At 42.8% G+C, this 12,470-nt stretch overlaps 1 protein-coding gene across 2 annotated transcripts in view; it reads right to left on the reverse strand.

Annotated features, from left to right (window-relative positions):
• The window catches only part of LOC139187349 (uncharacterized), a 200,990-nt gene extending 200,541 nt beyond the window's left edge, over positions 1 to 449 (reverse strand). Inside the window, exon 1 of one of the 2 annotated variants that reach the window (XM_070803991.1) lies at positions 14 to 449. The gene's annotated coding sequence lies outside the window, so the exon portion shown is untranslated. The remainder of the gene's footprint in view (positions 1 to 13) is intronic. The other variant, XM_070803990.1, reaches the window with a different exon arrangement.
• Between the last annotated feature and the right edge of the window lie 12,021 nt (positions 450 to 12,470).

The following is a 12,470-nucleotide window of genomic DNA, read 5'->3' on the forward strand; positions in this document are numbered from 1 at the left end:
GCGCAGCGCTTACCCTCGGTGGCCGGTGTCGCTCGAGTCTCCTGAGACCGGACGGCCCTTGTGGGGACCGGTTGTGAGTGACGCGGTGACCCGGGCCGCGGAGCACACAGCGCGTCCGCCCAGGCCGCCGCAACCCGGCGCCGGAGAGCCCGAGCTTCCGGGGGCGCGGGGCTGCCCGGCGCGGGGTCGCTGTGCGGTTCTCTGCTCGCGACTCTTGACCCGAAATACTAGGGAGCCCAGCAAGGGGCTTAGCCTGAGAGCTTCGCCCCGCAACCTAAAGCTCGAATCCGACCCAGCCTCTGAGAGGGCGTTGGCTACTTAGTTGGGTCAAAGATTGGCGTGCTGGCGCTTTGATCCGACTCTTTAGAGTGTTCAGAGTAGGAGACAGGCCTCAGGAGAAAGAGGAGCATTGTCAGGTCGCGAAAAGTTAAGGTGCAGAGAGGAACAGAGACCCCAAAAAATGTACTTCCGATTTCTGAGTGGTTATTTCCTATTCCTTGGACCAAACATCAAACCGGCCTGTTTTCTCATTTTCTCTAACTTCTGTTTTTTAAAGCCCAGTTACCAGGGTCTTGATAGCCTTTCAGCCTGACAGCCTTACTTTCTAAGGGACTGCATGCATTTTAAGTGACCTCAGGAAACAAACAGCCAAACAGACAAGGTTAGAAAACCCAGCCCACCCCAAATGTTTGCCTAACACACTGGGCTCTGTAAAAATCACTCCAAAGTGGATCACTCCAGCACATCTTCTGGCCTTGGTGCCCTGTTGGATGGGAAAAAGTGTTCTCAGCCTTAACCCCAAGATCCTATGACAATTAACAAGTAAACTTAAGAGAAGTTTCCAGATTAAAGCTACTCTAATGATTTCTGGCAAAATACTGCCTACACCAGTTTCTCAAATTTTGGTCCACAGACCACCTCCATTAGACTCCTGGGGGAATCCTTGTTGTATGTTCAGGATTTAGAGCTTAGAGTTTACTCTGTAGCTGACAAGTTAGATTAAGAGCGATGAGCCCAGAAATTTGCATTTTTAACAAGCTTGGCTTGTGAAATGTCTGCTCACTATAATTTGAGAACTACTAGACTTGGCTCGCGGAGAAGGCAATGGCAAGCCACTCCAGTACTCTTGCCTAGAAAATCCCATGGATGGAGGAGCCTGGTAGGCTGCGGTCCATGGGGTCACTACCAGTCGGACGCGACTTCACTTTCACTTTTCACTTTCACACAGTGGAGAAGGCAATGGCAACCCACTCCACTGTTCTTGCCTGGAGAATCCCAGGGATGGCAGAGCCTGGTGGGCTGCCATCTGTGGGGTCGCACAGAGTCGGACACGACTGAAGCGACTTAGCAGCAGCAGCAGCAAAATGGTGCTTGTATTCCCGTCTGGAACCCTCCCTCTCAACAGCATTAAGCATTCTTTTTTCCCCGAGTGTAGACTATGAGGTTTGTGTTCCAAACAAACTGTGCTTTATTTCCTCATTTCATGAATTTTTTAAACGAAATTATGCCAAAAGCATTACTTCCCACTGTATAGAGCTCTGAGCACATACTCATAATAAAGTAGATGCGTGATACTATGTGAGATGGTTGGATGGCATTACCCACTCAATGGACATGAGTTTGAGCAAACCCTGGGAGACAGTGAAGGACTGGGAAGCCTGGCATGCTGCAGTCCATGGGGTCGCAAAGAGTCGGACACGACTTAGTGAGTGAACAACAACTAATGTTGGGCTGTTCATCATTCTGAACCACACATATTCTTACTCTGCTGCTGGAGACTGAATGTTCTGTGATTTGTCTCTTAACCACCACCACCACCGCCGCCCCCCTGCCCTCCACAAATTCACTAATCCCCAGTGTATCATGGCATCTGGTCCCATTCCTTCATGGCAAATATATGGGGAAGAAATAGTGACAGACTTTATTTTCTTGGGTTCCAAAATCACTGTAGATGGTGACTGCAGCCATGAAATTAAAAGACGCTTGCTCCTTGTTATGACAAACCTAAACAGCATATTAAAAAGCAGAAACATTCCGACAAAGGTCCGTTTAGTCAAAGCTCTGGTGTTTCCAGTAGTCATGTATGGATGTGAGAGTTGGACCATAAAGAAAGCTGAGCACCAAAGAATTGATCCTTTTTGAACTGTGGTGTTGGAGAAGACTCTTGAGAGTCCCTTGGACTGCAGGGAGATCCAACCAGTCCATCCTAAAGGAAATCAGTCCTGAATATTCATTGGAAGGACTGATGCTGAAGCTGAAACGCCAATACTTTGGCCACCAGATTTGAAGAACTGACTCATTGGAAAAGACTCTGATGCTGGAAAAGATTGAAGGCAGGAGGAGAAGGGGAGGACAGAGGATGAGATGGTTAGATAATATCACTGATCCAATCAACATGGGTTTGACCAAGTTCCAGGAGTTGGTGATGGATAGGGAAGCCTGGCATGCTGCAGTCCATGGGGGTAGCAAAGAGTCAGACATGACTGAGTGACTGAACTGAACTGAATCCCCAGTGTAGCGTTCCCCAGTGGCTCAGCCGTGAAGAATATGCCTGCAATGCAGGAGATGCAGGTTTGATCCCTTGATCGGGACAATACCCTGGAGGAGGAAATGGCAAGCCACTTCAATATTCTTGCTGGGATAATCCCATGAACAGAAGAGCCTGGCAGCCTGCAGTCCATAGGTTCACAAAAGAGTTGGACAGGGCTTAGTGACTTAACAGCAATAACAACAACCCCCAGTGCAGTGGTGTTTGGAGGTGGGACCTTTGGAGATGGTTAGGTCATCAAAGCAAAGCCCAGTAGGATTGATGCCTTTGTAAAAGAGGCCCCAGAAAGCTTCTTTATCCATCCTGCTGTGTGAGAACACAGCTACTAGATGGCTGCCTATGAACCAGGAACTGGGCTCTCCCAAGACACAAAACCTGCCTGTGTCTTGATCTGGGACTTTGCAGCCCCCAGAACTGTGAGAAATTTCTGTTATTTATAAGCCACCCAGTCTATGGTGTTGTATTACACCAGCCCAAAGGGACTAAGATACCTGCCAGTTTTTCTTCTACTGCTTCACTCAGCCTCAATTAGCACAGCTTTTCTTGGGTAAAATGGAAGCAGTCTGTGATCAAGATGGTTTCCAGACTGAGCTGCACAACAGAAACATCTATGGAGCTTTTAAAATTCTGATGCACACAGAATCTCAGCAGTTCCAAATATATTTGTTTGCAGAACCTATTTCATGAAACATCCTGTGGGATTAATGAGCTATCAAAAATAATACTGTCAAAAGTAGCACTGAACTGAATTTGAGGAAATAGTTAAAGGCATAAACAGAATATTTGCAACAAAAATACTCAAAACTCAGTTGCTTATAAAGAAATTGGAAATAACCCACATTTATCCAGCAGTAGAAAGTGGGTTAAATAAATGATGGTACATTTATACGAAGGAATACAAGAGAACTATGAGTGTAGTTTAGGAACTATTTATTGGTTTGGAATGATATTCTTGATGAGTAAAGTGAAAAGTGCAACATGAACAATTACTCCATTCTTGTTTAAAAAAAGCAAAAAGTCTAGTGGTAACCAACAGAAGACCCAAGAAATCAGACTCCCAAGCTGATGATAGTGAGCTCTGAAAAGAATCCTAATTTGCATTGCAGCGCTGGGGAACGGAACATAGAGCTGCAGTTGGAAGTCTATTGAAGAAGTAAATTGATAACCTCTCCAAGTCATTACACCTGGGTGACTGTGTCTTACCAGCAAAATACTGGAGGTTTATTCTCCGGAGAAGCTAAGTGCATTAAAAACAAGAGGATTAAATGAAAATTTAGATACAGCCCAAGCCCTGATCTCTAGTAGGTTGAAAGCCTGACGTACATCTTCTAAAGAGAAGGTTGCAGAATTCTTCTCTGATGAATCTGGCCAGCCAAAAAGAAAAGAGGGATGTCCCTGGCAGTCCAGTGATTAATCTGCTTTCCAATGCAGGACATGTGGGTTTGGCATGTAGGTTTGATCCCTGGTCGGGGAGCTAAGATCCCGCATGCCTCGTGGCCAGAACATAAAACAGAGGGGTACAATAACAAACTCAATGAAGTTTTTTTTTTTTTAATGGTCCACAATAAAAGAACAAAGAGAAAAGATGCTGACGTGACAGGCTTATGATCAGATCCAATACGATCACCCTGTGGTGAAGCCCATAGTTGATAAGCCCCATCCTCACAACTCCCAATTAGTTCTTTTTTTTTTTTTTTTTTTTGCCCCACTTGAATACCAAGAATCACTTGCTGTTAGAAGAAAGACTCTAATGTTAAAGAGGTGGTAAGAACAAACAGAAAAGACAAAGGCTATTGAGGGAGAAGAAAACCAGTATTTTTTCTTTATTAAAATTCTCAGAGAAATAAAAGAATATATGCATCCTTGAGCTATCAAAAATAGTACTATCAAAAGTAGCACTGAACTGAATTTGAGGAAATCGTTAAAGGTATTTAAAACAGTACAACCTATTTAAAAAATACAAAGCAGAAATGAGAACAAAGCAGAGCTCTTGGACATTAGCTATACGAAAAAAAAAAAGGACTAAGGGATAAAAGATATAGGTGGTAACAAAGGACATCGTGTTTACCAAACTTGTTGGCAAGATACAGAGCCAACTGGGGGAAAATTTGAGGCTACCTTAATAATTACATAAAAACTTCAGCAAACAAACAGAAAATAATGTAATTATTATTCCTAAGACAACTTAGAGTTGTGACTCAAAGGAAAAGTAATCTTCACACATTTTATACTACATGGCTCAGCAGTGAATTGCGTGTTATCTAGTCGTGATAATGTGAACAAATATTGATCTAACCAAAGTCTCATGCTAGACCAGCATCAAGAAGATGAGGGTGTGAGTGTTGTGTACCAGGGTGGGCAGGTGAAGATGGACGCTAAATGCTTATATGCCTTCATGGAAATCAACAGAAAATGCCTAAAAAAGAAAACTCAAGAAATGGCTTAGACATATGTGTTAAATACCAAAGTAAACAACTATAAGATTAAAAGTAGTTCCCTCCAAAAATAAATCAGAAAATTGAGGAGATGGAGTAGCTTGGGAACGGCTATTTGTTTGTTGTAAGCCTTAGAGAACAATGTGGATATATAATTTGGTAAAAATAAAAACTAATTTCTAAGAAAGAAGACCAACACCACTCTAAAGCTTTTCCAGATAGTCCTGAAAAGTCTGTTTCTACCTCCTGGTTTTCTCCAATCAAACCTACTTTTTTCCAAGCAGTAGTTTTCTGCACGACTCCTCTGTGATTCTCTGCCATTGTATACACATTTTCATAAAATAGGCTTTAGTGAGCTAGCCTGGGAACTTAACCATTGCTTATATTACTTCTCTGGAGACATGTATTTCAAGTTCAAACCAAACAACTTCCAAAAATCCTTTCAGAACTTCTCCTGTTTGTTGACTGGTGACTGTATTATCCATTCCCATAAGACTTTACATACAACACAGCTGAAAAGACATTTGAAAAATCATAGAATATTGCGATTACGTCTGACACTGTGCCAGCTGGTACAATCAGTGAGTGATGTGGCTACTGGAAAGAAGAAGGGTCAGGGAGAGTCATCAGGGGAGACTTCGTCAAAGAGTCTCAATTCAAGCTGAACCTGCAAAGATGGATTATACACAGTTTAAATGGTGGCATCAATCAGGATTTTGTATGTAAATGACAGACATTCAGACCAAACTAGCTAAGTCTGAAATGGAATTTTTTGGCTCACCTAGCTAAGATATCCCAAGGGGTCTGAGATCAGGCAAAGATTGATCCTAGTTCCAAAAGAGTTGCTAAACTCTCTCCATCTCCCGTTGTTCTCCTCTACAGCTCCAGTCTCACTTTCTAGCTTTGCAGCACGGGGTGCTGATGAGGTGGGTGAGTAACTCTATTGGCTATGTATCAGAATCTCAGGGGAAGACACCGATTGGCCCTCAATGAGTCCAGGTGAATGGACACTGTGATTGGCCAGACCTGAGCTGGCTGCCAGAAAAGGGAAGATGGGGAATAAACTGCTGGGCTGCCAAAAATAATACCTATTACATCCAGTATAATTGTACACACCAAATATGTTCTAGTGGAGATTTATTAGAACCTGGGCCAGTTGGCAGAGTAAGTAAAAATGTCTCATAAATGCTGAAGCACCATGAAATGTTGGTTGTGAGTCAGTACTAAATGTAAGTCTACATTGGCCCTGCCCAGCCAAACTGCAATTACTCCTGGATGCTCAGCTCTCTGAATGTTTTAAGCTTTTCTTTCCTCCGAGCAGATTCATTTGTCACAGTTTCCCCGGGTATTGGCCTCTTTCTTCTAACAGAGTCTGCTTCCAACAGCAGTGAAAAATTTGTTCATGTCGTTTTTCAAAGGAAGTCAGGAGGAAAAAAATAAAAAAATATCCACAGTTGGAATAGTTCGAAACTGAAAACATAATGGATGTATGTTCGTGTAATCAGATTGTTCTCAGCATCTTTCACTCTACCGTTTCTCTAATCTATTGAGTCACTTTCTTGGCCTTGTTGCGCCAGTCCTCAAATAAGCCAAAAATATTTTGCTGATACTAGCTGCAATTTATTGAGTGATAGGATATTTGTAATGTACTTTGAGACTGAGCTTATAGCCCTGAAGATGAGGGAATTAATTAGTAGAGAAATATTTTTGCCATCTTGAAAAAGCAAACCAGATTAATTAATGGTCTGTATTGGAATTTCCAATTTTTATAGGCCTACTTTAGACGTCTGATTTTTAATTAGGTGTGAGGTGTTCCTTGACTGCTGACAATGTGAAGTAGGCTGATGCCTAAATGTGCTTCTGATAAAGCTCTCATTGATTTCAACACTTGAACACCTAATGCTGCATTGAACTTTGTATTTGAAGATAGTATGGATGAATGCTAACTACTGTGAGTCTGAGTTTTGCTAAAAAGTACTTTGAGACTGAGCCAGATCTTGGTATTTTCTCTCTAATGGATTAAGCCAGATCTCGGTATTATTCTCTTTAATGGATACTAGTAAAATCTTAGGACAGTAGAGGAAATGGCAACCCACTCCAGTACTCTTGCTGGAAAATGCCATGGATGGAGGAGCTTGGTGGGCTATAGTCCACGGGGCCACAGAATTGGACACGACTAAGCGACTTCACTTTCTTTCATTCACTTTCACTTCATTTGCTCAAAATTACCAAAAGAAGACATTACTAGATGATTACCCAAGGCCATTCTCAGCCAACTTTTTTTCTTGCCAGCTTCCCGTGATAGAGACTGAAAATTGCAAGTATTCACTTTCCCAGCCTCCTGTATAGCTAGTGATGGCCATGTGATCCAGATCGGATCAGTAGCAATGAAGAGAGAGAAGACTGGGGGATTTGGGAGAAAGGTTTTCTTAGCTCAGTGACAGACAAGATGCATAGGTAGAGAGACTTTTTATTTCCATCCTTCCTGCTTCCTTCTTGTTCGAGTCACACTTGAGAAGGTAATGCCAAGAGTTCCAGCAGCCATTGATGACCATTGCTGAGTATGAAAGCGAGAAAAAGCTCAAGTCACAGGAGATATCATTAAGCCACTCCACCCACTGGAATGGCCTGTTTCTACATTTCACACAAAGTGAGATTAATCATCTCCTACATTTCAGTCATTTGGCATTCTGTCACTTTCAACCAAAGGCATGCTTTATCTTTAAATGATTCAAAGATATGAATTATTTACCCAGTGCTCATTCAATGTTCTCCCCTTTTGGGCCACACCCAGATTTTTATGTGGGTATCCAGCCTCGCTGTGTATCCCATGTGGTGGAAGTAGAAATAGATTCTGCCCCTGTTTACAGGGGTGATCAGTGTTTGGCTTAAGTTCAGTCAATAAATGCCACTCCCCTGGCATTGAATGGAGGTTGATTCAAGGGTTAGCTGCAATTTAAGTTGTCCAACAAAAGTGAACCTTCGGATCTTGCTCAGAATACTGAAAAAAAAAAAAAATGCTCTCTTCCCTTCTCAACTACTCGCGTATGAAGCCTAGAATGCTATAGCCACTTTGTCACCATGAAGAAAATCAGCCTTTGGAAGTACACGCTTCAGAAGGCAGAATGGAAAAACAGAAAAAAAAACTAACCCATCATCGAGATGCTGGATCACTGTAGTTTTGGACTCGCCATTACATGAGTTCATAAATATCCTTAATAAAGTCAGTTTGAGTTGGATTGTCTGTTCTTTGCAACTTCAGAATGCATTCTGATTTGATATACTTTCTCTCTAGACTGTTAGGCGACAGGCAAAGAGGAAAACCAAATGGCAATCTTTTTAGAGGCAAAGTAAAAACTTCTCTGTAAATGAACCATATTAGCTAGGTGTTCAAATGGTCATCCATCCTTTTCTTCCCTCATCAAAAAAAAAAAAAAAATATATATATATATATATATATGATGTTTTGAACTGCCATTTGCGCCATGCTCCAGCGCTTACTCTTTTGGGCTTTGGATGAGTTACTTAACCTGCCTGTGCCTTAGTTTCTGTATGTCGAAAATGGAAACCATAATAGTATCTGGTCTAAGATTAAATGAGATAATACATGTAAAGTGCCTCTCTGGGGCCTGTTCATAGTAAACACTAGGTAGACGATAATTATTATGATTATCAGGATCTTAGGTCAGTTAGGGATTGTGCTAGAGAGGACCCGTGTCTCCTATCAAATCTTCCAAATGATGTCTGTACAAGACACGATCTGGTAGTTGAAGAGCTCATGCCTCTTCTCTTGGTCAAAAGAGAATTAGATAAGATGGCTGCAGAGCACGAAGCCCTTCAACTCCTTAGCTCACAGACAGATCTTTTACTCAAAGGTCAGTCCTGCCTTGCAGAAGGGCCTGGAACACTGACTCTCACCCTCCATGAAAGGAGGTGAAGGATACCCCAGTCTTCTCACCCCAGGAATCCAGAACTAGCCCTGGTCAGGGCACCACAATAGGCCATTGTTGGGGGAAAATCTCACCCTGGAAGGTATTTGGTGATTGCCCACCTCACCCCACAGTCCCCCGGGGAAAAACCAGGATGGTTTTAGTAAACCCAGAGGGAAAGGGAGAAACCCAGAGACTGAGAAGCAGCCTTTGTAATCAGGGTTCATGGAACGGCTGCATAGTGATTTCATCCCTGGCCAAAGATGCCATAAAAAAGAGAAATATTCAGTGATCACCATTTCACATCGCTGTAAAAGACTGAGAATTGGGGCCCAGAAAGCTCGGCTTCCAGCAACATTCTGCTTTGACAGGACCTTAAAATGCCTTCTGGAGTCAAGACAGGGAGAAAAATTCTTAAGGTAACTGAGTGCAACACATAACAAAGTATGAAGAATTCACTCTAATTGCCAAAAAGGAATACGGCCAAGGCTCCTAAGGAAAGGGGAAAAAAAGTGAAAAAGAAAGCAGAAACATTATGATAAGAAGAGAAGGGATGTTCATTTTCAAACAGGAGATAAGATATGGATTAAAGTTCATCCTCAGAATAATGTAGCAAGAAACTTTATAGCCAAACTGACTCCAACCGGAAAGGTCCCTGTTTCTCGGATCTCTTTGAATTATAGGGAAAACTAATTGGATCTTCATGTTTACCACAGAGGAAACCGAGTGTTACTCAGAATGTAAATCCTGAAGGTACTTTAAAAAAACAACACTGACCTTTACAAACCTCTCAACTTATAGATCTGTAAGGAGAAAAAAAAAATGGATTTCCTGACCTTTGACTGGCTTCTAGTCATTTTTTTTTCCTCCACACAGGGGCCCCCAAACCCCTCACTGTCTTCCTGGTGTTAATTTTCTGACTGTGCCCTCTGTGCCTGGTCAGACCTGGAGGAAGGGGACGGGCCCATTCTCCATTGGGTCCAGGTAAGGAGCGACTCCACCACTCGAGGATCCTGGGTGAAGCCGGTCGCCTCTCAGCATCCTCCACTGTGTCTGGAAGCTGGCTCGTTTCTTCACCAGTCCCATGACAATGAGACGAGCCACCACGTTTGAGCACCTACTGTGCGCTGGGCGCTATGGCATGACATGTTCAGACACTGTCTTAATTAATTAATCCTCACAACCCTTCCATGAGTTTCGACCTCTAAGTAGCTACATGTGTCTCTTTCATTTCACAGATCAGGAAGACCCCCGTCCCCTCACCACTTCCTCTCTCCTTCCTCCTTCTTCAGCCCACCTTCCCTGTGAGCCCATAGGTAAGATAAACGGGGGACTGAGCCATCTGAGCTCACAGTTCTCCTGGCTGGTGGGGCAGTTGAAGAGCTGAGGAAACTCAGTCCTGGAGACGGAGGGCCCCCAGGTTCCTGAGAGGCAGGGCCAGGAGCCCCCAGGCCAACGTCATTCCACCGCCCCACACAGCACTTTTTCATTCACTGAAGTCTGGTCCCGGAGGCCACGGTGAGTCACCATTCTTCCGTGTGAAGTAATTCCCTGTGAGATATCCGGCATCTTTAGTGTCAGAGTCTACAGCGGGAAGAGAGGGAAACTTGGAGGTTATTGGAAGACTGGAGGGAAGCGGAGACTGAGGGGGCAGAGGAACAAATGGGCACACCAGAGGGATCCTGGGGCTAAGTAATTTGTCAACACGACTCTATCCCTAATCCTCAAGCAAAGTTGGCCCTTCTCATAGAAGGCAAGAGCTAGGCAGTGTGATCTGAGATAGGCCTGCCTCAGGGGCCTGTTCAGAGCCCCACATCTTTACTGTTTGCCACTGAAATGGTATAGCAATGTCTCCTGATTTTAAGTCATTTACTTAACATTATGAAGATTTTTATCATATGTGGGAACCATCTGCAATATAATTTGCTTAAGAGTTTAAATCAATGTTTAAAAATATCAATAGATGCATTTTAGGGGAAACTTTGTATCAGTACAGTAAGCAGAGAGTATCATTTGCCACAAATTTGTAGCATAATAATGACAATGAAAACAAAGCAAGGTTATGAGAATCTTGCTGTTTAGTTGCCTGTGAAAGGTTCTGAGCCTGAGTTTTGTTCTCTCTTTGTTATGAAGAGAGATTACCAAGTGTTAGGTGTTAAACAAGGGGCCAAATGGAAATTATCTCTTTGACTTAAACCAGGATCGACAGGAAGTTAAATGCTGTTGAACATCACCTAAATCATCTTGAGAACTGCCAGTGCTCTTCATCTCAGACATTATGGGATTCTGAGAGATTCTTCCATGTTTCTCCGAAAAGCAACAACAGTTATAAGTAAGAAGGAACAACCACTGAAGACCTATTATCCAACTGTGAGTTGGGCTGATTCACTCATCTGAGCCTCAGTTTTCCTCATCTGCAAAATGGGAAAATTGGACCAGATAATATCTTTCAGTCTTTTCCAGTTCCGGATCCTACTTCCTCTATAACCTCAGAAAATAAATATCAGATCCAGACACAGGACAGCTTGGGTGTAATGGGCAGCCAAATGGTCATTTGAAAGGTGGTAGAGAATGAGTGAGCAGTTCTGAACACTGGAGATAAAAGTCACCCTCTTCCAAGCCTTACCCAGGGCCACCGAAATAACATGTGCATCCCAAGAATACTCAAATGGTGAAAGTGTAAAACTCCGATCTTTTCATATTCAACACCTACATTTCCAAGCTAGATTGTCTAATGTACAGTGAGAAAATTGGACTTTATTTTCCTTTAAAAAGAAAGTATCTACTCTTTTATATGGAGCATCCTGAGTAGGCAGGTTTCTGTCTGACTGAGAGGTGGTTTCAATCTGTGGTTAGGAACTCGGCCTGCATTCCATGACTTCATAAGGGTATGACTTGGACAAGTAAGTCTCCATCTTAAAGGGGGCATTAATAATGATACCGACTTGTGATATCCACTTGTCATGAGTTGGATGAGAAAATATGTGTAGAGTGTTTGGCATAGTATCTAGCAAATAGTAAACGTATAAACAACAATATTAGCTGTTACTGTTTTCTGCACATCTCATTGGCCCTTCTGCTTGCTATCCCAACAAAGCCTCTCCTCTTTTCTCTCTCTCTCCCTCTGCCCCACTCTAGTTCTATCTTCCTGTCTTGATGATCACCTTCCTCATGCTCCAGCTGGTATCTCTTCATACGTCTGTCTCCATGTCCTTTGTCAGACGCAGTCAGCACCCAATAAATCTGTTGAATCGTGTAGAAGCTCCTTTGAAAATAGTGGAAGCAGCCTTTAGCTGAAAACAGGAAGGATTTTACAGGAACATTTTTACACTGCCTTCATACTGACTGCCAAAAAAAAAAAAAAAAACCACACCTAACTAGAAATTGTGTTATATACGAGGAATATTTGTGCAGCGTGTGCCATCTTTATGGACTCAGTTGAAACAATTCCTAGTTCGCTAAATTAAGATGAGTTAAAGAACATAATCTCTCACTTCTGTTTCATTTCACCCCAGGATAAGGAAGAAAAAAGGATGCAAGTTTCCCAACTGTCCTGGT

This window comes from Bos indicus, chromosome 15, assembly GCF_029378745.1.
Source record: "Bos indicus isolate NIAB-ARS_2022 breed Sahiwal x Tharparkar chromosome 15, NIAB-ARS_B.indTharparkar_mat_pri_1.0, whole genome shotgun sequence".
Taxonomy (NCBI): domain Eukaryota; kingdom Metazoa; phylum Chordata; class Mammalia; order Artiodactyla; family Bovidae; genus Bos; species Bos indicus.